We start from the raw sequence: 24,601 nt of genomic DNA on the forward strand, positions 1-24,601 counted from the left end.
ATTTCTTCCTCAAATTAAGGCCGGTATTTGATATTAGTAGACTTCTCTTGGCCAGAAATGCCTTTTTTGCCATAGCGAGTCTGCTTTTGATGTCCTCCTTGCTGCGACCGTCATTGGTTATTTTCCTGCCTAGGTAGCAGAATTCCTTAACTTCATTGACTTCGTGACCATCAATCCTGATGTTAAGTATCTCGCTGTTCTCATTTCTACTACTTCTCATTACCTTCGTCTTTCTCCGATTTACTCTCAAACCGTACTGTGTACTCATTAGACTGTTCATTCCGTTCAGCAGATCATTTAATTCTTCTTGCGTTATATCAATTGGAAATTCTCTGATGCCACACCACAGCAGGAGATACCAATTTCGACCCACGAAACTTGCTGAAAGGTATCTAATTCTATTGTTTCATAATATACTGTATAGACAGTTACATTCCCCATAAAAGCGGTGAGTGTTGTGTAATTCGCTTCATGCACCAAATCAAAAAAATCGTTAAATGGATACTGAGGACATTTTTTTTTCATTTTCAGGTAAATGATGATGCGATCGCCGTCTTTCTAGCTGCGCCATATCTTGTGGTAAGTGTGGCTCTATTGCTCGCGCGTGCGTTGTTTCGTGGAGACATACACACGCACTGTGTTTGTTACAGTTGTTCCTGACTACAGTACATCTACATCTACATTGATACTCCGCAAGCCACCCAACGGTGTGTGGCGGAGGGCACTTTACGTGCCACTGTCATTGCCTCCCTTTCCTGTTCAGTCGCGTATGCGTCGCGGGAAGAACGACTGTCTGAAAGCCTCCGTGCGCGCTCTAATCTCTCTAATTTTACATTCGTGATCTCCTCGGGAGGTATAAGTAGGGGGAAGCAATATATTCGATACCTCATCCAGAAACGCACCCTCCCGAAACCTGGCTAGCAAGCTACACCGCGATGCAGAGCGCCTCTCTTGCAGAGTCTGCCACTTGAGTTTATTAAACACCTCCGTAACGCTATCACGGTTACCAAATAGGCCTGTGACGAAACGCGCCGCTCTTCTTTGGATCATCTCTATCTCCTCCGTCAGACCGATCTGGTACGGATCCCACACTGATGAGCAATACTCAAGTATAGGTCGAACGAGTGTTTTGTAAGCCACCTCGTGTCGTGTTATCAGCACAAATCTCTTCTACCAAAAATGATTGTCAAGTACGAAGCAGAGGAAATCATGCCACAACTTAAGCGCTATTTAATTTTTTTTTTATCCATAGTTGTTTAGTGAGCTTACCACCATATAATGTGGTGTCACCGCCAGACACCACACTTGCTAGGTGGTAGCCTTTAAATCAGCCGCGGTCCGCTAGTATACGTCTGACCCGCGTGTCGCCACTGTCAGTGATTGCAGACCGAGCGCCGCCACACGGCAGGTCTAGAGAGACTTCCTAGCACTCGCCCCAGTTGTACAGCCGACTTTGCTAGCGATGGTTCACTGACAAATTACGCTCTCATTTGCCGAGATGATAGTTAGCATAGCCTTCAGCTACATCATTTGCTACGACCTAGCAAGGCGCCATTACCAGTTACTATTGATGCTGTAAAACATGTACCGTCAAGAGCGATGTTCACCAATTACGGATTAAAGTCAAGTATTCCAGCAGCTACGTACGTTTTTTGTTAGTCTCATTTCCTTGACCTGTTCCAGACCTCACGCCAGCCTGCGTGAGCTAAAACGCGTGCCTTTCGGCTTCCTCTCATAGTGGGTTGGCTGTCTTGCCAGTCCACAACATATAACATAAATGATAATTAAAACAATCAGGCCACATAGTGAATGATAAAAGATCGGTATACTACACCGTGCTAACTTGCAACAAATAGTACGATTCTTGTAGAGTGCCGAGGGGAGAATAAGGCAGTAACAGTACAATTACACTCATTTATTCTGAAATGAAAATGCTTCGTGCTTTGACTTGTATAAGGTAACAAATATTCACTATGATTTTCTAAAGTTAATGTAAAATTATTAACCGCCAACTATCTTAATAGTCTTTTTTTTAATTTTCAAATAAAACTGTGCATCTGCTTTGGTTCCACAACAGCATCTCTGAATGAGTTCTGCTGCTCACTGTGTATTCTCCGTATGTTAGTACATTGTCAGCTAATTAATCACTACTAAACACCATTGTTTACATAACTAATATCTACAAGTTAATGACGCTACGACGCCAAATGTATTAGGAGCAGCCGGCCGGAGTGGCCGTGCAGTTATAGGCGCTTCAGTTTCGAACCGCGTGACCGCTACGGTTGCGGGTTCGAATCCTGCCTCGGGCATGGATGTGTGTGATGTCCTTAGGTTAGTTAGGTTTAAGTAGTTGTAAGTTCTAGGGGACTGATGACCACAGAAGTTAAGTCCCATAGTGCTCAGAGCCATTTGAACTATTTGAACCATTTTTGTATTAGGAGCAGCATAAATAAATGAACTTCAGCTTGTGTCCCACAACGACTCAATTACGCAGATTTTGTTTCTACTGTACTTCATTAAAGTGAAATACATTTATGCCACGAAACGTCTTGCCAGACATAGGAAATAATCCAGAATGAGATTTTCACTCTGCAGCGGAGTGTGCCCTGATTTTGAAACTTCCTGGCAGATTAAAACAGTGTGCCGGACAGAGACTCGAACTCGGGAGCTTTGCCTTTCGCGGGCAAGTGCTCTACCAACTGAGCTACCCAAGCACGAGTCACGACTACTGCCAGTATCTCGTCTCCTACCTTCCAAACGCCTGGAAACATCCCCCAGGCTGTCGCTAAGCCATGTCTCCTCAGTATCCTTTCTTTCAGGAGTGCTACTTTTGCAAGGTTCGCAGGAGATCTTCTGTAAAGTTTGGAAGGTAGGAGACGAGGTACTGGCAGAAGTAAAGCTGTGAGGACGGGGCGTGAGTCGTGCTTTGGAAGCTCAGTTGGTAGAGCACTTGCCCGCGAAAGGCAAAGGTCCCGAGTTCGAGTCTCGGTACGGCACACAGTTTTAATCTGCCAGGAAGTTTCATATCAGCGCACACTCCGTTGCAGAGTGAAAATCTCATTCTGGAAACATCCCCCAGGCTGAGGCTAAGCCATGTCTCCGCAGTATCCTTTCTTTCAGGAGTGCTACTTTTGCAAGGTTCGCAGGAGAGCTTCTGTAAAGTTTGGAAGGTAGGAGACGAGATACTGGCAGAAGTAAAGCTGTGAAGACGGGGCGTGAGTCGTGCTTTGGAAGCTCAGTTGGTAGAGCACTTACCCGCGAAAGGCAAAGGTCCTGAGTTCGAGTCTCGGTCCAGCACAAAGTTTTAATCTGCGAGGATGTTTCTCAGCAAATTATTATTGGTAAATAGGGCGTCATCACCTAACAAAGTACATGTGAGCCGTGTTGCGGCTTGCATTGGTGCCATTAGTAGATTGGCATCGTGTAATACGAGGTGCATTCAAGTTCTAAGGCCTCCGATTTTTTTTCTAATTAACTACTCACCCGAAATCGATGACACTCGCGTTACTTCTCGACGTTATCGCCCTGCAGACGTACACATTTTTTACATCGCTGACGCCATGATTCCATGGTAGCGGCGAAGACTTCTTTAGGAGTCTGTTTTGGCCACTGGAAAATCGCTGAGGCAATAGCAGCAGGGCTGGTGAATGTGCGGCCACGGAGAGTGTCTTTCATTGTTGGAAAAAGCCAAAAGTCACCTGGAGCCAGGCCAGGTGAGTAGGGAGCATGAGGAATCACTTCAAAGTTGTTATCACGAAGAAACTGTTGCGTAACGTTAGCTCGATGTGCGGGTGCGTTGTCTCGGTGAAACAGCACACGCGCAGCCCTTCCCGGACGTTTTTGTTGCAGTGCAGGAAGGAATGTTTTCTTCAAAACATTTTCGTAGGATGCACCTGTTACCGTAGTGCCCTTTGAAACGCAATGGGTAAGGATTACGCCCTCGCTGTCCCAGAACACGGACACCATCATTTTTTCAGCACTAGCAGTTACCCGAAATTTTTTTGGTGGCGGTGAATCTGTGTGCTTCCATTGAGCTGACTGGCGCTTTGTTTCTGGATTGAAAAATGGCGTCCACGTGTCATCCATTGTCACAACCGACGAAAAGAAAGTCCCATTCGTGCCGTCACTGCACGTCAACATGCCACACGGGCAGCCATGTGGTCGTCCGTCAGCATTCGTGGCACCCACCTAGATGACACTTTTCGCATTTTCAGGTCGTCATGCAGGACTGTGTGCACAGAACCCACAGAAATGCCAACTCTGGAGCCGATCTGTTCAACAGTCATTCGGCGATCCCCCAAAACAATTCTCTCCACTTTCTCGATCGTGTCATCTGACCGGATTGTGCGAGCCCGAGGTTGTTTCGGTTTGTTGTCACACGATGTTCTGCCTTCATTAAACTGCCGCACCCACGAACGCACTTTTGACACATCCATAACTCCATCACCACATGTCTCCTTCAACTGTCGATGAATTTCAATTGGTTTCACACGACGCAAATTCAGAAAACGAATGATTGCACGCTGTTCAAGTAAGGAAAATGTCGCCATTTTAAGTATTTAAAACAGTTCTCATTCTCGCCGCTGGCGGTAAAATTCCATCTGCCATACGGTGCTGTCATCTATGGGATGTATTGACAATGAAGGCGGCCTCATTTTAAAACAATGCGCATGTTTCTATCTCTTTCCAGCCCGGAGACAAAAAATCGGAGGCCTTAAACCTTGAATGCACCGCGTAGGGATAGTGGTGTCTCGTTTTCTTCTTGTGTTTACTGGCGCCACTACATTTGCTAGCGTTGTCTGTCCGCAAGTGGTAGCAGCAGCGGTTATTGGTACCTAGTACATTGTGGTACTATCTTTGGAAGGACGTCAGGTGTTTCCCGGGTCGGAGTGTGTCGGGGAGTTCGGTTGACACGGAACAGCCATGAGGTCCGGCAGTGCGAGGACTGCTGGCGGCACACAGGCACTGCTGGACCGAGGGGCTGTAGTTACGAGGGTAAGAACCTCGTTGTCCACCGGACGCAGGACGTTTGAGTTGAGTGAACACTAACCCAGTAGTGAAACATCCACTATTTTGAGATCACGACATTTGTTCGCGCGTTGCTGGTCCCAGGGTCGCAGAGACGAAAAGCAACGAGTAGAGTGTTTGGAGTTGGCGAAATTAATTAGCCGTCCTCCACTTCTTACTATTAATCATTGTTATATTTTGACTAAAGTTCAGTCTTGATCACGTCATGTATGTTTTGATGATACAGGTAACCGGTTTCGGTTCTTTCTACAAAACCATCATCAGACCCATGGCTCCCTTAGGATGGTAGGCGGAGCTTTCCTCGCTGCGTAGCAGCCTACCATCCTAAGGGAGCCATGGGTCTGATGATGGTTTTGTTGAAAGAACCGAAACCGGTTACCTGTATAACACGCAGCGAGGAGAGCTCCGCCTACCATCCTAAGGGAGCCATGGGTCTGATGATGGTTTTCTTGAAAGAACCGAAATCGGTTACCTGTATCACACGCAGCGAGGAGAGCTCCGCCTACCATCCTAAGGGAGCCATGGGTCTGATGATGGTTTTGTAGAAAGAACCGAAACCGGTTACCTGTATAACACGCAGCGAGGAGAGCTCCGCCTACCATCCTAAGGGAGCCATGGGTCTGATGATGGTTTTGTAGAAAGAACCGAAACCGGTTACCTGTATCACACGCAGCGAGGAGAGCTCCGCCTACCATCCTAAGGGAGCCATGGGTCTGATGATGGTTTTGTAGAAAGAACCGAAACCGGTTACCTGTATAACACGCAGCGAGGAGAGCTCCGCCTACCATCCTAAGGGAGCCATGGGTCTGATGATGGTTTTCTTGAAAGAACCGAAATCGGTTACCTGTATCACACGCAGCGAGGAGAGCTCCGCCTACCATCCTAAGGGAGCCATGGGTCTGATGATGGTTTTGTAGAAAGAACCGAAACCGGTTACCTGTATAACACGCAGCGAGGAGAGCTCCGCCTACCATCCTAAGGGAGCCATGGGTCTGATGATGGTTTTGTAGAAAGAACCGAAACCGGTTACCTGTATCACACGCAGCGAGGAGAGCTCCGCCTACCATCCTAAGGGAGCCATGGGTCTGATGATGGTTTTGTAGAAAGAACCGAAACCGGTTACCTGTATCACACGCAGCGAGGAGAGCTCCGCCTACCATCCTAAGGGAGCCATGGGTCTGATGATGGTTTTGTTGAAAGAACCGAAATCGGTTACCTGTATCACACGCAGCGAGGAGAGCTCCGCCTACCATCCTAAGGGAGCCATGGGTCTGATGATGGTTTTGTAGAAAGAACCGAAACCGGTTACCTGTATCACACGCAGCGAGGAGAGCTCCGCCTACCATCCTAAGGGAGCCATGGGTCTGATGATGGTTTTGTAGAAAGAACCGAAACCGGTTACCTGTATCACACGCAGCGAGGAGAGCTCCGCCTACCATCCTAAGGGAGCCATGGGTCTGATGATGGTTTTGTAGAAAGAACCGAAACCGGTTACCTGTATCACACGCAGCGAGGAGAGCTCCGCCTACCATCCTAAGGGAGCCATGGGTCTGATGATGGTTTTGTAGAAAGAACCGAAACCGGTTACCTGTATCACACGCAGCGAGGAGAGCTCCGCCTACCATCCTAAGGGAGCCATGGGTCTGATGATGGTTTTGTAGAAAGAACCGAAACCGGTTACCTGTATCATCAAAACATACATGACGTGATCAAGACTGAACTTTAGTCAAAATATAACAATTAATTGATCACTGCTTTCCAAAAATGTTTACCAAAATTGTATTAATCATTGAATTCCTTGTGTTTTAATTGGTGAAATTCAACCAGTGGTATTTTTCTGCCTACTGGCACCTAATGCCCCAGTTAGCTGCCCTGGATGTTAGTGTATTTTCGCCACTGTTTGGTAAGGCGTGTAGTTCGACAGCCTCCTTGATTGTGGTTCGGATATTTGGTTTCTTGTGGACTACTTTGGTTGTAGTGGTTCCTTCTGCTTCTGGATGTTCTAAACACTGGACTCTGAAGACACAGTTCCGCCTTGCCTGGGTTACTCCATTGTTGTATTGGTTATCAGACGTTAGGTGTGTTCGGCTGCGTTTAAGCGGTCACTAGTTTGAGTTGCCATCTGGTTAGGTCAATGCAGCTCTTGGCTGCCTGTTTATGTGTTTACGAAGTTGAGCGACTTTCCCAGATCGATCCTGGGAGCACTGTCTCAGGCCCACTTCTTTTTTGATTTGGTCAGAGTGTGATAATTGTTTTCTTTTTTTTTAATTTTAATTATGAATTATTACTGTTTGGGCCTTCAGCCAACAAGAGGTTGAATTTCATGTTAATAAGGCGTTCAGCTGTGAGTGTAACTTGTCTTAAGAAATTTTAATTAGACCAAATATCTTATCAGTGAACTGTTGATGATTGTTGTGTAAATATCTCTCAAACAAGTTTAATTGCTTCTCAGAAATTTGCTATCCAGGCCTTTAGCCGTCCAACTGTTTTTTGAGTAGCGTTTACGCTTCCCACGCCCGGGTTCCCGGGTTCGATTCCCCGCGGGGTCAGGGATTTTCTCTGCCTCGTGATGGCTGGGTGTTGTGTGCTGTCCTTAGGTTAGTTAGGTTTAAGTACTTCTAAGTTCTAGGGGACTGATGACCATAGATGTTCAGTCCCATAGTGCTCAGAGCCATTTTTTTTGTTTTTTGAGTTATTACTATGGGGCTTTCAGCTGACAAATAATTTCAATTTCTTGTTAATAAGGCCTTCAGCCATGAACGCAATTGGTTATAAGAATTTTTTTATTAGATAGTGTCTCTTAATAGTGAAATTTTCATGATTGTCTTTTTCAGCCGGCCGAAGTGGCCGTGCGGTTAAAGGCGCTGCAGTCTGGAACCGCAAGACCGCTACGGTCGCAGGTTCGAATCCTGCCTCGGGCATGGATGTGTGTGATGTCCTTAGGTTAGTTAGGTTTAACTAGTTCTAAGTTCTAGGGGACTAATGACCTCAGCAGTTGAGTCCCATAGTGCTCAGAGCCATTTGAACCATTTGTCTTTTTCAAAATATTTTAGTATGTCTTGGAGAACTGGTTCTTATGAATTTGCTATCCAGGACTTCAGCTGTCAAATTGTTTTTTGAGTTACTACTTTGGGGCCTTCAGCCGACAAATAATTTGAATTTCTGGTCAATAACGCCTTCAGCTGCGAGTGCAACTTGCTTTACACATTGTGTCTTAACAGTCAAATTGAATAATTGTTCCTTATTGTCAACTTTATTTGCATTTGTTTCCAAACAAAGTGTACATAATTTTTTAAAAAAACCTGAGCAACCAACGGTAACTGATTACGGCCTCGTCCACACCGAATCCTGCCCTCCCCAAGACCAGGTCTTAACATAATACATCTGGAGTACACTGTGTAAATGCCCACGTACAGAAGTCAACGTCCGCCCCCGGTAGCTGAGGGGTCAGCGCGACAGAATGTCTGGGTTCGATTCCCGGCTGGGTCGGAGATTTTCTCCGCTCAGGGACTGGGTGTTGTGTTGTCCTAGTCATCATCATTTCCTCCCTATCTACGCCGAAGTGGCGCAAAATCTAAAGACTTGCACCCGGCGAACGGTCTACCCGACGGGAGGCCCCAGTCACATGACATTTACGTTTTTATTTACAGAAGTAAACACGATTCTCACTGCAGTTTCCACGCAGCTCTTCATGCACCGAGAGGGATAGGGATGGAACCCGCGCGGCGATGGAGAATGCATAGGACCCTTGCCCGACTCATGCCGCGATTGCGCGGGAGCTAACGTGCGAATCAACTGCAACAACAGCAACAACATCAATTTAACCCTCTTCTGTCGTCACTTGTTTCCGTCTATTATGTTGTCTATGTGTTACATTACCATTGTCACGTAACTGATTGAAGAGGCTGATCAATAACTGCTGGTATGGTTGATGTGTGTTGGGGTACCTTGCTGCATACATCGTACATGAACGAACTGCACTCTTCCTGCACTCTCCTTACACCATGAGCAAGTCGGCTTTTTCTGCATCCCTCACGACCTACTGCTTCGGCTTTCACACACTATCTGACTAGCAAGTCGCAATACACTCAAGGAACAGAGAAGCACAGTGTACGCAAACATAACATACAGGGTGTTTCAAAAATGACCGGTATATTTGAAACGGCAATAAAAACTAAACGAGCAGCGATAGAAATACACCGTTTGTTGCAACAGTACATTTTCAGGCAGACAAACTTTCGAAATTACAGTAGTTATAATTTTCAACAACAGATGGCGCTGCGGTCTGGGAAACTCTATAGTACGATATTTTCCACATATCCACCATGCGTAGCAATAATATGGCGTAGTCTCTGAATGAAATTACCCGAAACCTTTGACAACGTGTCTGGCGGAATGGCTTCACATGCAGATGAGATGTACTGCTTCAGCTGTTCAATTGTTTCTGGATTCTGGCGGTACACCTGGTCTTTCAAGTGTCCCCACAGAAAGAAGTCACAGGGGTTCATGTCTGGCGAATAGGGAGGCCAATCCACGCCGCCTCCTGTATGTTTCGGATAGCCCAAAGCAATCACACGATCATCGAAATATTCATTCAGGAAATTAAAGACGTCGGCCGTGCGATGTGGCCGGGCACCATCTTGCATAAACCACGAGGTGTTCGCAGTGTCGTCTAAGGCAGTTTGTACCGCCACAAATTCACGAAGAATGTCCAGATAGCGTGATGCAGTAATCGTTTCGGATCTGAAAAATGGGCCAATGATTCCTTTGGAAGAAATGGCGGCCCAGACCAGTACTTTTTGAGGATGCAGGGACGATGGGAAAGCAACATGGGGCTTTTTGGTTCCCCATATGCGCCAGTTCTGTTTATTGACGAAGCCGTCCAGGTAAAAATAAGTTTCGTCAGTAAACCAAATGCTGCCCACATGCATATCGCCGTCATCAATCCTGTGCACTATATCGTTAGCGAATGTCTCTCGTGCAGTAATGGTAGCGGCGCTGAGGGGTTGCTGCGTTTCAATTTTGTGTGGATAGAGGTGTAAACTCTGGCGCATGAGACGATACGTGGACGTTGGCGTCATTTGGACCGCAGCTGCAACACGGCGAACGGAAACCCGAGGCCGCTGTTGGATCACCTGCTGCACTAGCTGCGCGTTGCCCTCTGTGGTTGCCGTATGCGGTCGCCCTACCTTTCCAGCACGTTCATCCATCACGTTCCCAGTCCGTTGAAATTTTTCAAACAGATCCTTTATTGTATCGCTTTTCGGTCCTTTGGTTACATTAAACCTCCGTTGAAAACTTCGTCTTGTTGCAACAACACTGTGTTCTAGGCGGTGGAATTCCAACACCAGAAAAATCCTCTGTTCCAAGGAATAAACCATGTTGTCCACAGCACACTTGCACGTTGTGAACAGCACACGCTTACAGCAGAAAGACGACATACAGAATGGCGCACCCACAGACTGCGTTGTCTTCTATATCTTTCACATCACTTGCAGCGCCATCTGTTGTTGAAAATTGTAACTACTGTAATTTCGAAAGTTTGTCTGCCTGAAAATGTACTGTTGTCGCAAGCATATTGCAACAAACGGTGTATTTCTATCGCTGCTCGTTTAGTTTTTATTGCCGTTTCAAATATACCGGTCATTTTTGAAACACCCTGTAGTGGCTGGTCGCTGGATTGGGAGGGGAGATATTGTTCCATAGCCTGCGAGGTCACCCGACCTGAATGACCTTGATATTTCCTATAAAAACTCTAAACTCCACCCGAACAGGCCATGAGAGACGAAAGATCCGTACCCAAAGAGTGGAAAGTTGCACAGGTCACACCAATTTTCAAGAAATATACTAGGAGTAATCCACTAAATTACAGGCACATATCGTTAACGTCGGTATGCAGCAGGATTTTGGAACATACATTGCGTTCGAACATTATGAATTACCTCGAAGAAAACGGTCTGTTGACACACAGTCAACATGGGTGTAGAAAACATCGTTCCTGTGAAACACAACTATCTCTTTATTCGCATAAAGTGCTGAGTGCTATTGACAAGGGATTTCAGATCGATTCCGTATTCCTGGATTTCCGGAAGGCTTTTGACACTGTACCACACAAGCGGCCCGTAGTGAAATTGCGTGCTTATGGAATATCGTCTCAGTTATGTGACTGGATTTGTGATTTCCTGTCACAGAGGTCACAATTCGTAGTAACTGTCAGAAAGTCATCGAGTAAAACAGAAGTGGTTTCTGGCGTTCCTCAAAGTAGTCTTATAGGCCCTCTGGTGTTCCTTACCTATATAAATCATTTGGGAGAGAATCTGAGCAGCCGTCTTCGGTTGTTCGCAGATGACGCTGTCGTTTCTCGACTAATAAAGTCATCAGAAGGTCAAAAACAAACTGCAAAACGATTTAGAAAAGATATCTGTATGGTGCTAAAAGTGGCAGTTGACCCTAAATAACGAAAACTGTGAGGTCATTCGTATGAGTGCTAAAAGGAACTCAAACTTCGGTTACACGATTAATGTAAAACCCGTAAATTCAATTAATACCTAGGTATTACAATTACGAACAACTTAAATTGGAAGGAAAACACTGAAAATGTTGTGGGGAAGGCGAACCAAAGACGGCGTTTTATTGGCAGGACACTTAGAAAATGTAACAGACCTACTAAGGAGACTGCCTACGCTACGCTTGTCCGTCCTCTTTTAGAATACTGCTGCGCGGTGTGGGATCCTTACCAGACAGGACTGACGGAGTACATCGAAAAAGTGCAAAGAAGGGCAGCACGTTTTGTACTATCGCGAAATGTGGGAGAGAGTGCCACAGAAATGATACAGGATTTGGGCTGGGCATCATTAAAAGAAAGGAGTTTCTCGTTGCGACGGAATCTTCTCACGAAATTTCGATCACAAACTTTCTCCTCCGAATGCGAAAATATTTTTTTGACACGGACCTGCATAGGGAGAAACGATCACCACGATAAAATAAGGTGAATCAGATCTCGCACGGAAAGATATAGGTGTTCGTTCTTTCCCCGCGCTATGCGAGATTGCAATAATAGTGAATTGTGAAGGCCGTTCGATGAACCCTCTGCCAGGCACTTATATGTGATTTTCACAGTATCCATGTAGATGTAGATGTATGTAGATATAGAACAGTATTTCCAGTGTATGTGTCAACCACTTTTGCCATGAACGGATACTCTATTAACAATACATCGAGCCGTGTGCTGTGTAGCGCGAATGAGATGGCTTCCAACACTCGGTCCTTCCGCATTCGTCCGGTGTTAGATGTTGACGACCCATCAGATTGGGGCAGTCCACCAGAGTTACCGTTTCTCACACCAGTACCAGAAAACCAGTACAGAAAGTATGAAAAAGGCTTTACAGTCTCAAAATGTTACGCGAATCAAGTTATTAACTTTGCCTTCGTTATTACTTGATTTATCAGCAGGTTTATTGAAGAAGAACTGCCGTTTGCTTCTCTCTCTGTATACAATTCGTGTGGGTCTAAAGCCAGACGTCGCAAATTAATTTCTTACCAGTGTAGACGCAGGCACGGGAGAAATTATTAAACGGAGCGACTATGTCCACTGAAATTTGTTTCAGCACACACACACCCATGTTTGGCGATCTCACCAGACCGATTAATTAAACGCGATGACGCCTGGTTTCATATTGAAAAATTTGTACACTCGGAAAGGCGGTGCTGTTCTGTCAAAACGAATTATTCAAGCGAGCAAGGACAGAGACGCACAGAGCGAAATTGACACACAGAGGGAGTATGACTAATTGCAACGTAATCGAGGATTGGCTTTTTTATAGTTAGCTTTTTTCCTTCCATTCTTTTGATTCCAATTAATAACTAGAATTTGTTTCGGGACTACGTGACACAAAAGAGTTTGACGTGGAGACAAAATTGTATTACTTTTGAAATGAAATTAGTTGCGATGTTAATAAACAATTTTTTCGTATCGATTCCCACGCGAAACGAAATTATCTGGATCAAGACTAGCGAAAAAAATTACGAGCCGTCTCTATTAGACTACTATACTGTTTCTTATCGCAGACGTGATTCAGGGTGACAAGTATTTAACTATATGAAAAAAAAGTAAATTAGTTACGAACTACGGTGTGGAAACACTTTATTCAGCATGTAAGCGTCACTACATATATTCGGATATAGGTTATGACACGTTCCATATGCCTGCCATCATTGGGGATGATGTGGCGGAGACGAATAGCGAAATTCTGCATGACCCACTGCAGTGCCGGAACATCAATGCTGTCGACCACCTCCTGAACGGCTGGTTTCAGCTCAGCAGTGGTTTTGGGGTTATTGCTGTACACCTTGTCTTTAATATAGGCACGCAAAAAGGAGTCGCATGTGTTCAGATCCGGAGAATATGTCGGCCAATCGAGGCCCATGTCAGTGGCTTCTGGATACCCCAGAGCCAGAATGCGGATCCCAACGTGCTCCACCAGGACATCAAACACTCTCTGCTTCGATAGGGTCGACCTCCGTCTTTCATGAACCACATCTTGTTGCGATCAGGGGATAATGGTGAAACGTCCCCTTAGAAATATTTATGAATAATTGTGCTGATAAACCTCTACGTTATTTGATTTTCAAACAGCTGAGCAAAACTGAACGTACTCAGACATTACTCTCATTACTTATTCTGATCAACACTAAACTGACATACAATATTTTTTAGCGCACCGCAATCTGACTTTCAAAAATCCCTACAAAAGAATGGCCCTGACTAACAATCACCTATGTTGTTGTTGTGGTCTTCAGTCCTGAGACTGGTTTGATGCAGCTCTCCATGCTACTCTATCCTGTGCAAGCTTCTTCATCTCCCAGTACCTACTGCAACCTACATCCTTCTGAATCTGCTTAGTGTATTCATCTCTTGTTCTCCCTCTACGATTTTTACCCTCCATGCTCTCCTCCAATGCTAAATTTGTGATCCCTTGATGCCTCAAAACATGTCCTACCAACCGATCCCTTCTTCTAGTCAACTTGTGCCACAAACTTCTTTTCTCCCCAATCCTATTCAATACCTCCTCATTAGTTACGTGATCTACCCACCTTATCTTCAGCATTCTTCTGAAGCACCACATTTCGAAAGCTTCTATTCTCTTCTTGTCCAAACTAGTTATCGTCCATGTTTCACTTCCATACATGGCTACACTCCATACAAATACTTTCAGAAACGACTTCCTGACACCTAAATCTATACTCGATGTTAACAAATTTCTCTTCTTCAGAAACGCTTTCCTTGCCATTGCCAGTCTACATTTTATATCCTCTCTACTTCGACCATCGTCAGTTATTTTACTCCCTAAATAGCAAAACTCCTTTACTACTTTGTCTCATTTCCTAATCTAATTCCCTCAGCATCACCCGATTTAATTTGACTACATTCCATTATCCTCGTTTTGTTTTTGTTGATGTTCATCTTATATCCTCCTTTCAAGACACTGCCCATTCCGTTCATCTGCTCTTCCAAGTCCTTTGCTGTCTCTGACAGAATTACAATGTCATCGGCGAACCTCAAAGTTTTTACTCCTACTCCATGAATTTTAATACCTACTCCGAATATTTCTTTTGTTTTCTTTACTGCTTGCTCAATATACAGATCGAATAACATCGGGGAGAGGCTACAACCCTGTCTCACTCCTTTCCCAACCACTGCTTCCCTTTCATGCCCCTCGACTCTTATAACTGCCATCAGGTTTCTGTACAAATTGTAAATAGCCTTTCGCTCCCTGTATTTTACCCCTGCCACTTTCAGAATTTGAAAGAGAGTATTCCTGTTAACATTGTCAAAAGCTTTCTCTAAGTCTACAAATGCTAGAAAAGTAGGTTTGCCTTTTCTTAATCTTTCTTCTAAGATAAGTCGTAAGGTTAGTATTGCCTCACATGTTCCAACAGTTCTACGGAATCCAAACTGATCTTCCCCGAGGTCCGCTTCTACCAGTTTTTCCATTCGTCTGTAAATAATTCGCGTTAGTATTTTGCAGCTGTGACTTATGAAACTGATAGTTCGGTAATGTTCACATCTGTCAACGCCTGCTTTCTTTGGGATTGGAATTATTATATTTTTCTTGTAGTCTGAGGGAATTTCGCCTGTCACATACATCTTGCTCACCAGATGGTAGAGTTTTGTCAGGACTGGCTCTCCCAAGGCCATCAGTAGTTCTAATGGAATGTTATCTATTCCCGGGGCCTTGTTTCGACTCAGGTCTTTCAGTGCTCTGTCAAACTCTTCACGCAGTATCTTATCTCCCATTTCGTCTTCATCTACATCCTCTTCCACTTCCATAATATTGTCCTCAAGTACATCGCCCTTGTATAAACCCTCTATATACTCCTTCCACCTTTCTGCCTTCCCTTCTTTGCTTAGAACTGGGTTGCCATCTGAGCTCTTGATATTCATACAAGTGGTTCTCTTCTCTCCAAAGGCCTCTTTAATTTTCCTGTAGGCAGTATCTATCTTACCCCTAGTGAGACAAGCCTCTACATCCTTACATTTGTCCTCTAGCCATCCCTGCTTAGCCATTTTGCACTTCCTGTCGATTTCATTTTTGAGACGTTTGTATTCCTTTTTGCCTGCTTCATTTACTGCATTTTTATATTTTCTCCTTTCATCAATTAAATTCAATATTTCTTCTGTTACCCAAGGATTTCTATTAGCACTAGTCTTTTTACCTACTTGATCCTCTGCTGCCTTCACTGCTTCACCCCTCAGAGCTACCCATTCTTCTTCTACTGTATTTCTTTCCCCCATTCCTGTGAATTGTTCCCTTATGATCTCCCTGAAACTTTCTACAACCTCTGGTTCTCTCAGTTTGTCCAGGTGCCATCTCCTTAAATTCGCACCTTTTTGCAGTTTCTTCAGTTTCAACCTGTAGTTCATAACCAATAGATTGTTGGCAGAATCCACATCTGCCCCTGGAAATGTCTTACAATTTAAAACCTGGTTCCTAAATCTCTGTCTTACCATTATGTAATCTATCTGATACCTTTTAGTGTCTCCAGGATTCTTCCAGGTATACAACCTTCTTTTATGATTCTTGAACCAAGTGTTAGCTATGATTAAGTCATGCTCTGTGCAAAATTCTACAAGGCGGCTTCTTCTTTCATTTCTGTCCCCCAATCCATATTCACCTACTATGTTTATTTCTCTCCCTTTTCCTACACTCGAATTCCAGTCACCCAAGACTATTAAATTTTCGTCTCCCTTCACTACCTGAATAATTTCTTTTATCTCGTCATACATTTCATCTATTTCTTCATCATCTGCAGAGCTAGTTGGCATATAAACTTGTACTACTGTAGTAGGTGTGGGCTTCGTGTCTATCTTGGCCACAATATGCGTTCACTGTGCTGCTCATAGTAGCTTACCCGCACTCCTATTTTTTTTATTCATTATTAAACCTACTCCTGCATTACCCGTATTTGATTTTGTATTTATAACCCTGTATTCGCCTGACCAAAAGTCTTGTTCCTCCTGCCACCGAGCGTCACTAATTCCCACTATATCTAACTTTAACCTATCCATTTCCCTTTTTAAATTTTCTAACCTACCTGCCCGATTAAGGGATCTGACATTCCACGCTCCGATCCGTAGAACGCTAGTTTTCTTTCTCCTGATAACGACGTCCTCTTGAGTAGTCCCCTTCCGGAGATCCGAATGGGGAACTATTTTACCTCCGGAATATTTTACCCAAGAGGACGCCATCATCATTTAATCGTACAGTAAAGCTGCATGTCCTATACCTTTCACAAATCACTTACTTCACAAAAAATCTTCGTTACTCAAACTACTGCAATATAGGGAGCGCCAGTACTGCCAGCTAAATAAAAGATTCAAACTACGGAAGGCACTAACGACTGATAGGCACAGTTAGCAAATGAAAGATTTTGATAGAGAACAAACAATGTATTTACCTTAATAGTGTTCAAAAGTCATAACACATATCAGTTCATGACATCCACTCTCACAAATGTACTGTCTGTGATGGACACACGGCCAGATCGTCCGCTCTCAAAATTCCGCCATCTCTCTCCCCACATCCACCACTGCTGGCGGCTCACCTCCAACTGCGCAACGCTACGCACTGTGAACAGCCAACTGCCCAACACTACAATGGCGAATTCCAACAATGCAAACCAGCCACAGACTGCACACAGCACAGCCAGTGATTTTCATACAGAGCGCTACGTGGCGTTACCAATAAAAAAAAACCTATGCAGCCTACTTACAATGGGTATGAAATCGTCTTGCTAAACCTTCACGTACCGTTCGGCAGTCACCGTGCTATCAAGGAATATCGCGCCGATTACTCCGTGACTGGACGTCGCACACCACACAGTCAGCCGTTGAGGGTGAAGAGACTTCTCGACCGTGAAATGCGGATTCTCAGTCCCCCAAATGCGCCAATTCTGCTTATTGGCGGCCCCACCAAAATTAAAGAGGGCTTAGTCGCTAGACCAAGCCGTGCATGCGCCTTCTAATCCCCATCGTGCCCAGCGGCCAACAGTGCAGTTCGAAAGCCCTAACGCAAACCGTTCAGACGTCACGACGACCTTATTCCATATAGTTCAATAATTGTCTGTATCACAAGCTGCGACATCGTCGCGAAAAACACAGTGACCCGTATATGTAATAAGTTTCCTTTAATTTACGTCTATGGTCACAATCTTTTCTGTTTAACAAAAAAATGGTTCAAATGGCTCTGAGCACTATGGGACTTAACTACTGAGGTCATCAGTCCCCTAGAACTTAGAACTACTTAAACCTAACTAACCTAAGGACATCGCACACATCCATGCCCAAGGCAGGATTCGAACCTGCGACCGTAGCGGTCACGCGGTTCCAAACTGACGCGCTTAGAACCGCACGGCCACACCGGCCGGCTCTGTTTAACAGATTACCGGTTTCGGTCCTTAATGACCATCATCAGATCTGTCTCAGATCTGTCTGTTTTTAGGACTTTCTTTTTATGAGACAGATCTGATAAGATGGTCATTAAAGACCGAAACCGGTAATGTGTTAAGCAGAAAAGATTGTGACCATAGACGTAAATTAAAGGAAATTGTCTGTATAATAGGACCAGTGGCCGAATTAAACCGAAATTATGTCTTTCGCGTCGCAGTTCAAACCTACTTGGGACAGTTTCGCCAATATTGCTATCGAATTTCAACAAAAACTGAAAAAAAATTTTTTTAAGCGTCCTGCATGTTCGAGGACTTCACAACGTACTGGAGGTGACAAAAATATCGAAACACAAGACGCCACCGTGCCTAATATGGTGTAGGAAAACCGCTGGCGTCCAAAACAACTTCAAGTCGTCTAGGAATGGGTAAATACAGGTTCTGTTTGGTTTTCAAGTGAATCTAATCCCATTCTTTCTTCAAAATATACACAAGAAAAAATGTTTTGTGTCAGCTCGCTTCCGAGAGTTCAGGACCTGTACAGAAAATTGGAATAGAAATAAACATTTTGTACGCTCTTTTTATTGCTCATAAAAACCACATATTGCATGTTGTACCACCATACAGCGAGAACTTCAGAGGTGGTAGCCGGCCGAAGTGGCCGTGCGGTTAAAGGTGCTGCAGTCTGGAACCGCAAGACCGCTACGGTCGCAGGTTCGAATTCTGCCTCGGGCATGGATGTTTGTGATGTCCTTAGGTTAGTTAGGTTCAACTAGTTCTAAGTTCTAGGGGACTAATGACCTCAGCAGTTGAGTCCCATAGTGCTCAGAGCCATTTGAACCATTTGAACCATCAGAGGTGGTGGTCCAGATTGCTGTACTCACTGGTACCTCTAATACCCAGTAGCACGTCCTCTTGCATTGATGCACGCCTGTATTCGTCGTGCCATACCATCCACAGGTTCATCAAGGCGCTGTCGGTGCAGATTGTCCCACTCCTCTACGGCGATTTGGCGTAGATCCCTCAGAATGGTTGGTGGGTCACGTCGTCCATAAACAGCCCTTTTCAATCCATCCCAGGCATGTTCTATAGGGTTCATGTCTGGGTAACATGCTGGCCACTCTAGACAAGCTATGTCGTTGTGCTGAAGGAATTCATTCACAGGATGTGCACGATGGGGGCGCGAATTGTCGTCCACGAAGACAAATGCCTTGCCAATATGCTGCCGGTATGGTTGCACTATCGGTCGGAGGATGACATTCACGTAACGTACAGCCGTTACGGCGCCTTCCATGACCACCAGCGACATACGTCGGCCCCACATAATGCCACCTTGCTGCACTCGCTAGACAGTTTGTCTAATGCGTTCAGCCTGACCGGGTTGCCTCCAAACACGTCTCTGACGATTGTCTGGTCGAAGGCATATGCGACACTAGTCGGTGAAAAGAACATGATGCCAATCCTGAGCGGTCCATTCCGCTTGTTGTTGGGCCCATCTGTACCGCGCTACTTGGTATCGTGGTTGCAAAGACGGACCTCGAAATGGATGTCAGGAGTGAAGTTGCACATCACGCAGCCTATTGCACGGAGTTTGAGTCGTAACACGACGTCCTGTGGCTGCACGAAAAGCATTATTCAACATGGTCGTTTTGCTGTCGGGGTTCCTCCGAGCCATAATCCGTAGGTGGCGGTCATCCACTGCAGTAGTAGCCTTTAGGTGGCCTGAGCGAGGCATGTCATCGACAGTTCCTGTCTCTCTGTATCTCCTCCATGTCTGAACATCGCTTTGGTTCACTCCGAGACGCCTGGACACTTCCCTTGTTGGGAGCCCATCCTGGCACTAACAATGCGGACGCATTCGAACCGCGGTATTGACCGTCTAGGCACGGTTGAACTACAGACAACACGAGCCGTGTACTTCCTTCCTGGTGGAACGACTGGAACTGAGCGGCTGTCGGACCCCCTCTGTCTAATGGGCGCTGCTCATTCATGGTTGTTTACATCTTTGGGTGCGTTTAGTGGCATCTCTGGACAATCGAAGGGAGTGTGTCTGTGATACATTATCCACAGTCAACGTCTATCTTCAGGAGCTCTGGGAACTGGGCTGATGCAAAACGTTTTTTGATGTGTGTACATGGCAAGGTAGGGTAACGATAATGGAGATGGATAGCGATGATGAATCCTTCTCAGAGTTGACCACAAAGGCTCAGTAATGTTGACATCTGGTGCCTGTATTCGTAACGGGAAAGTGGCCCAGCGGTTCTAGGCGGTTCAGTCTGGAACTGAGCGGCCGCTACGGTCGCAGGTTCGAATCCTACCTCGGGCATGGATGTGTGTGATGTCCTTAGGTTACTTAGGTTTAAGTAGTTCTATGTTCTATGGGACTGATGACCACAGCAGTTGAATCCCATGGTGCTCAGAGCCATTTTGAACCATTTGAAAAATGTGAAGACATCGAAAAAGATATGATTGTCGGAAGGACAGACTCAGCATACAGGAAAGTCAAAACAACCTTTGGTGACTTTAAAAGCAACGGTGGTAACATTAAGAGTGCAACGGGAATTCCACTGTTAAATGCAGAGGAGAGAGCAGATAGGTGGGAAGAATACATTGAAAGCCTCTATGAGGGTGAAGATTTGTCTGATGTGATAGAAGAAGAAACAGGAGTCGATTTAGAAGAGATAGGGGATGGAGTATTAGAATCGGAATTTAAAAGAGCTTTGGAGGACTTACGGTCAAATGAGGCAGAAGGGATAGATAACATTCCATCAGAATTTCTAAAATCACTGGGGGAAGTGGCAACAAAACGACTATTCACATTGGTGTGTAGAATATATGAGTCTGGCGACATACCATCTGACTTTCGGAAAAGCATCATCCACACAATTCCGAAGACGGCAAGAGCTGACAAGTGCGAGAATTATCGCACAATCAGCTCAACAGCTCATGCATCGAAGCTGCTTACAAGAATAATATACAGAAGAATGGAAAAGAAAATTGAGAATGCGCTAGGTGACGATCAGTTTGGCTTTAGGAAAAGTAAAGGGACGAGAGAGGCAATTCTGACGTTACGGCTAATAATGGAAGCAAGGCTAAAGAAAAATCAAGACACTTTCATAGGATTTGTCGACCTGGAAAAAGCGTTCGACAATATAAAATGGTGCAAGCTGTTCGAGATTCTGAAAAAAGTAGGGGTAAGCTACAGGGAGAGACGGGTCATATACAATATGTACAACAACCAACAGGGAATAATAAGAGTGGACGATCAAGAACGAAGTGCTCGTATTAAGAAGGGTGTAAGACAAGGCTGTAGCCTTTCGCGCCTGCTCTTCAATCTGTTCATCGAGGAAGCAATGATGGAAATAAAAGAAAGGTTCAGGAGTGGAATTAAAATACAAGGTGAAAGGATATCAATGATACGATTCGCTGATGACATTGCTATCCTGAGTGAAAGAGAAGAAGAATTAAATGATCTGCTGAACGGAATGAACAGTCTAATGAGTACACAGTATGGGGGTGAGAGTAAATCGGACAAAGACGAAGGTAATGAGTAGTAGAAATGAGAACAGCGAGAAACTTAACATCAGGATTGATGGTCGCGAAGTCAATGAAGTTAAGGAATTCTGCTACCTAGGCAGTAAAATAACCAATGACGGACGGAGCAAGGAGGACATCAAAAGCAGACTCGCTATGGCAAAAAAGGCATTTCTGGCCAAGAGAAGTCTACTAATATCAAATACCGGCCTTAATTTGAGGAAGAAATTTCTGAGGATGTACGTCTGGAGTACAGCATTGTACGGTAGTGAAACATGGACTGTGGGAAAACCGGAACACAAGAGAATCGAAGCATTTGAGATGTGGTGCTATAGACGAATGTTGAAAATTAGGTGGACTGATAAGGTAAGGAATAAGGAGGTTCTACGCAGAATCGGAGGGGAAAGGAATAGGTGGAAAACACTGATAAGGAGAAGGGACAGGATGGTAGGACATCTGCTAAGACTTCCATGGTACTAGAGGGAGCTGTAGAGGGCAAAAACTGTAGAGGAAGACAGAGATTGGAATACGTCAAGCAAATAATTGAGGACGTAGGTTGCAAGTGCTACTCTGAGATGAAGAGGTTAGCACAGGAAAGGAATTCGTGGCGGGCCGCATCAAACCAGTAAGCCAGTCAGTAGACTGAGGACCAAAAAAAAAAGTTCTAGGGGACTGATGACCACAGCAGTTGTCCCATAGTGCGCAGAGCCATTTGAACCACAATGTTTTGGTCCCGACATCGTGATCCACGTTCCCTTCAGATATCTCCCGTGAATCACTCTCCAGACCAAATCGAGACTCATATGTGAAAAGAACATTGGTCCACTGTTCGACTGTCCAGGTCGCATGTTGACGACTCCACTCTACACTCTCACAGCAGATCTCCAACAATAAAGTCCCCCCTGCTGAAGCCGTCTGTACACAGTCTGCCCCGACACAACACGTCCGGTGGATGCTGCCAAGTCCATGACTGTTGCTGTGCAGTACTAAGGCGGTACTGTCGTGCGCTTACAGCCAAATAGCGGCCCCCTCCTTCGGGCCAGCCGTGCCCAGGTCTTCTGGATACTGTTTCGTTGTCTCTATGAACAGTCGCCACATCCGAGAAGCCCTCCACTGCAGAGAGTCTGGTAGGAGTTGTAGGGAAGCAGCCTACTCACGCCGTATAAAATTCACATCAGTCTTTCCATTGTGTGCTAGCCTAGTCCGCTGTATCTAGCTCTGACGTCATAAATATTGCGCAATACCTGTAAATAACCTGAAACGTTTCTAGCATGTCAGCAAAAATACAAAATCAATATGTGTTGCATATCAGTTCAATAACTTTAACCATTTTCGAAATTTGGATGTTTTTCTGTAAAAATCATTGGCGCAACAGAAAAGAGCTAGAAACTTAAAAATTTATATTTAGATTCCTTTTGCATAATAATTTAGTAGAAACAGTATTCTGGATCTCACACATTAATATTTTAGTTGAAATTCATGATTTTCTGGTTTTTGTCTTAGAAATCAAGGAAGCCAGGTAGATTAAGTAGGCGAATAAATAAAGCTAGGATGTTTAAATTTAAGTAGAAGGGAGATCCGCTATAAACATAAAAATGTGAGAAGTTTCAACAGAATAACTATAAAACTACAGCTATAGCGTATCTCCAAAGAGCAAGTTCAGAGCTCGTCTACTGCATGTAGTGTAATTAAATTAATTCTCTCGCCCAAAATATTTCACTTAGCCACGTCAGACTTTTATTATGATTACTTACTTGTGTGCTGATTGCACAATTAAATTGAAAGCTTCATCAGCCATCAGCAAAGGAAGCAATGATTTATTCTGTAACTTAAAGTGGTGCATTACTAGCCCAGCGGCCAGTCGGGAGAGCCGATTTGATCAGGCGTTCCCTTAGCCGTCCGCACCGCGGCTTTATATATAAGAACGCTGCACAAGGAAGAAAGGCCCCAGTTCTCTCCAGACACTGAATAGCACACCAACTGTGTCGGGAGTCGCGTCGCGTCGGTATCATTGCTATAAACAGCCTCGGATGCCGTATTAAGTTACTCGGGATACGCGTAACCATGAAACCGTTTTCGAGTGAAGTGTTAATTCTGGGATGACTTTAATGATCTATCTTCAGTTTGTGTATGTCGTATTTTCACGTGCCGCCGCAGGACAGACATTCTACCATTATTAGCGTGGCGTTCGATGAACATTATCATCAAATTATGGCGAGCATTCACTTAAATATTTAATTTGAACAGTTATAGTTGCATCAGCGCATTACACTCTGAACTGCTCTGGTAGTTGGATTGTGTGGGTTCTTTTGGTCTGTGACTTTCAGAATATAATGAACATTTTTGAGAGAATGGTTTTTGATTATGAATCCCAGACAGTCTCCTAATTCCTCAGAGCTATAAGTGTATTTCTCAGATGAAGTGGGCACTAGGAATTCTAATTACAGACTACACGTTTTGCTAATCACTTTCTGGTTGCCAATATTGTAGTTAGAGAGCCAGTGTTGAGAACTGCAAACAACAGCATTAAATAAATAATAGGAACATTTAACAATTATTCCACCCACCGTCCCACAGTCTTCTGTGTGCCACACTGCACCGTCTGTGGCTGCCTACACAGCGACTGTGGGTGTGAGGCTACGCGGCAAACACTATTCCGTTTGATAGGTGCCCTGACGCCATCGACAGCGTGGTTGTCCATTGATCAGAATTCCATCTTCCGTGAAGAGCACGATATATGAACAACTGGTCACAGTTTGTGAGATTATATTATGAATTAGACATTGGACGCAGAAATCGCGGTTTGTTGATTTCATTTTTGACACCAGTGTAGAAAAACTACACCCATCTGACTGCGCTGGAGTTCTGGTTGGTAGGGAGAAAGTTAATCTTTTTTTTACTACGTGACCACTCTGAAATTCACAATTAAGTGCCTGGCAGAGGGTTCATCGAAACACTTTCACGTTATTTCTGTACTGTTCCACACATCGGCACTTGGCCTCCTTGTTGGATTATTCGTTAGTGTAGTGTTGGGCAGTTAGATGTGAACAGCGCGTAGCGTTGCGCAGTTGCAGGTGAGCCGCCAGCAGTGGCG

Source organism: Schistocerca americana, chromosome 11, assembly GCF_021461395.2.
Source record: "Schistocerca americana isolate TAMUIC-IGC-003095 chromosome 11, iqSchAmer2.1, whole genome shotgun sequence".
NCBI classification, from domain to species: Eukaryota; Metazoa; Arthropoda; class Insecta; order Orthoptera; family Acrididae; genus Schistocerca; species Schistocerca americana.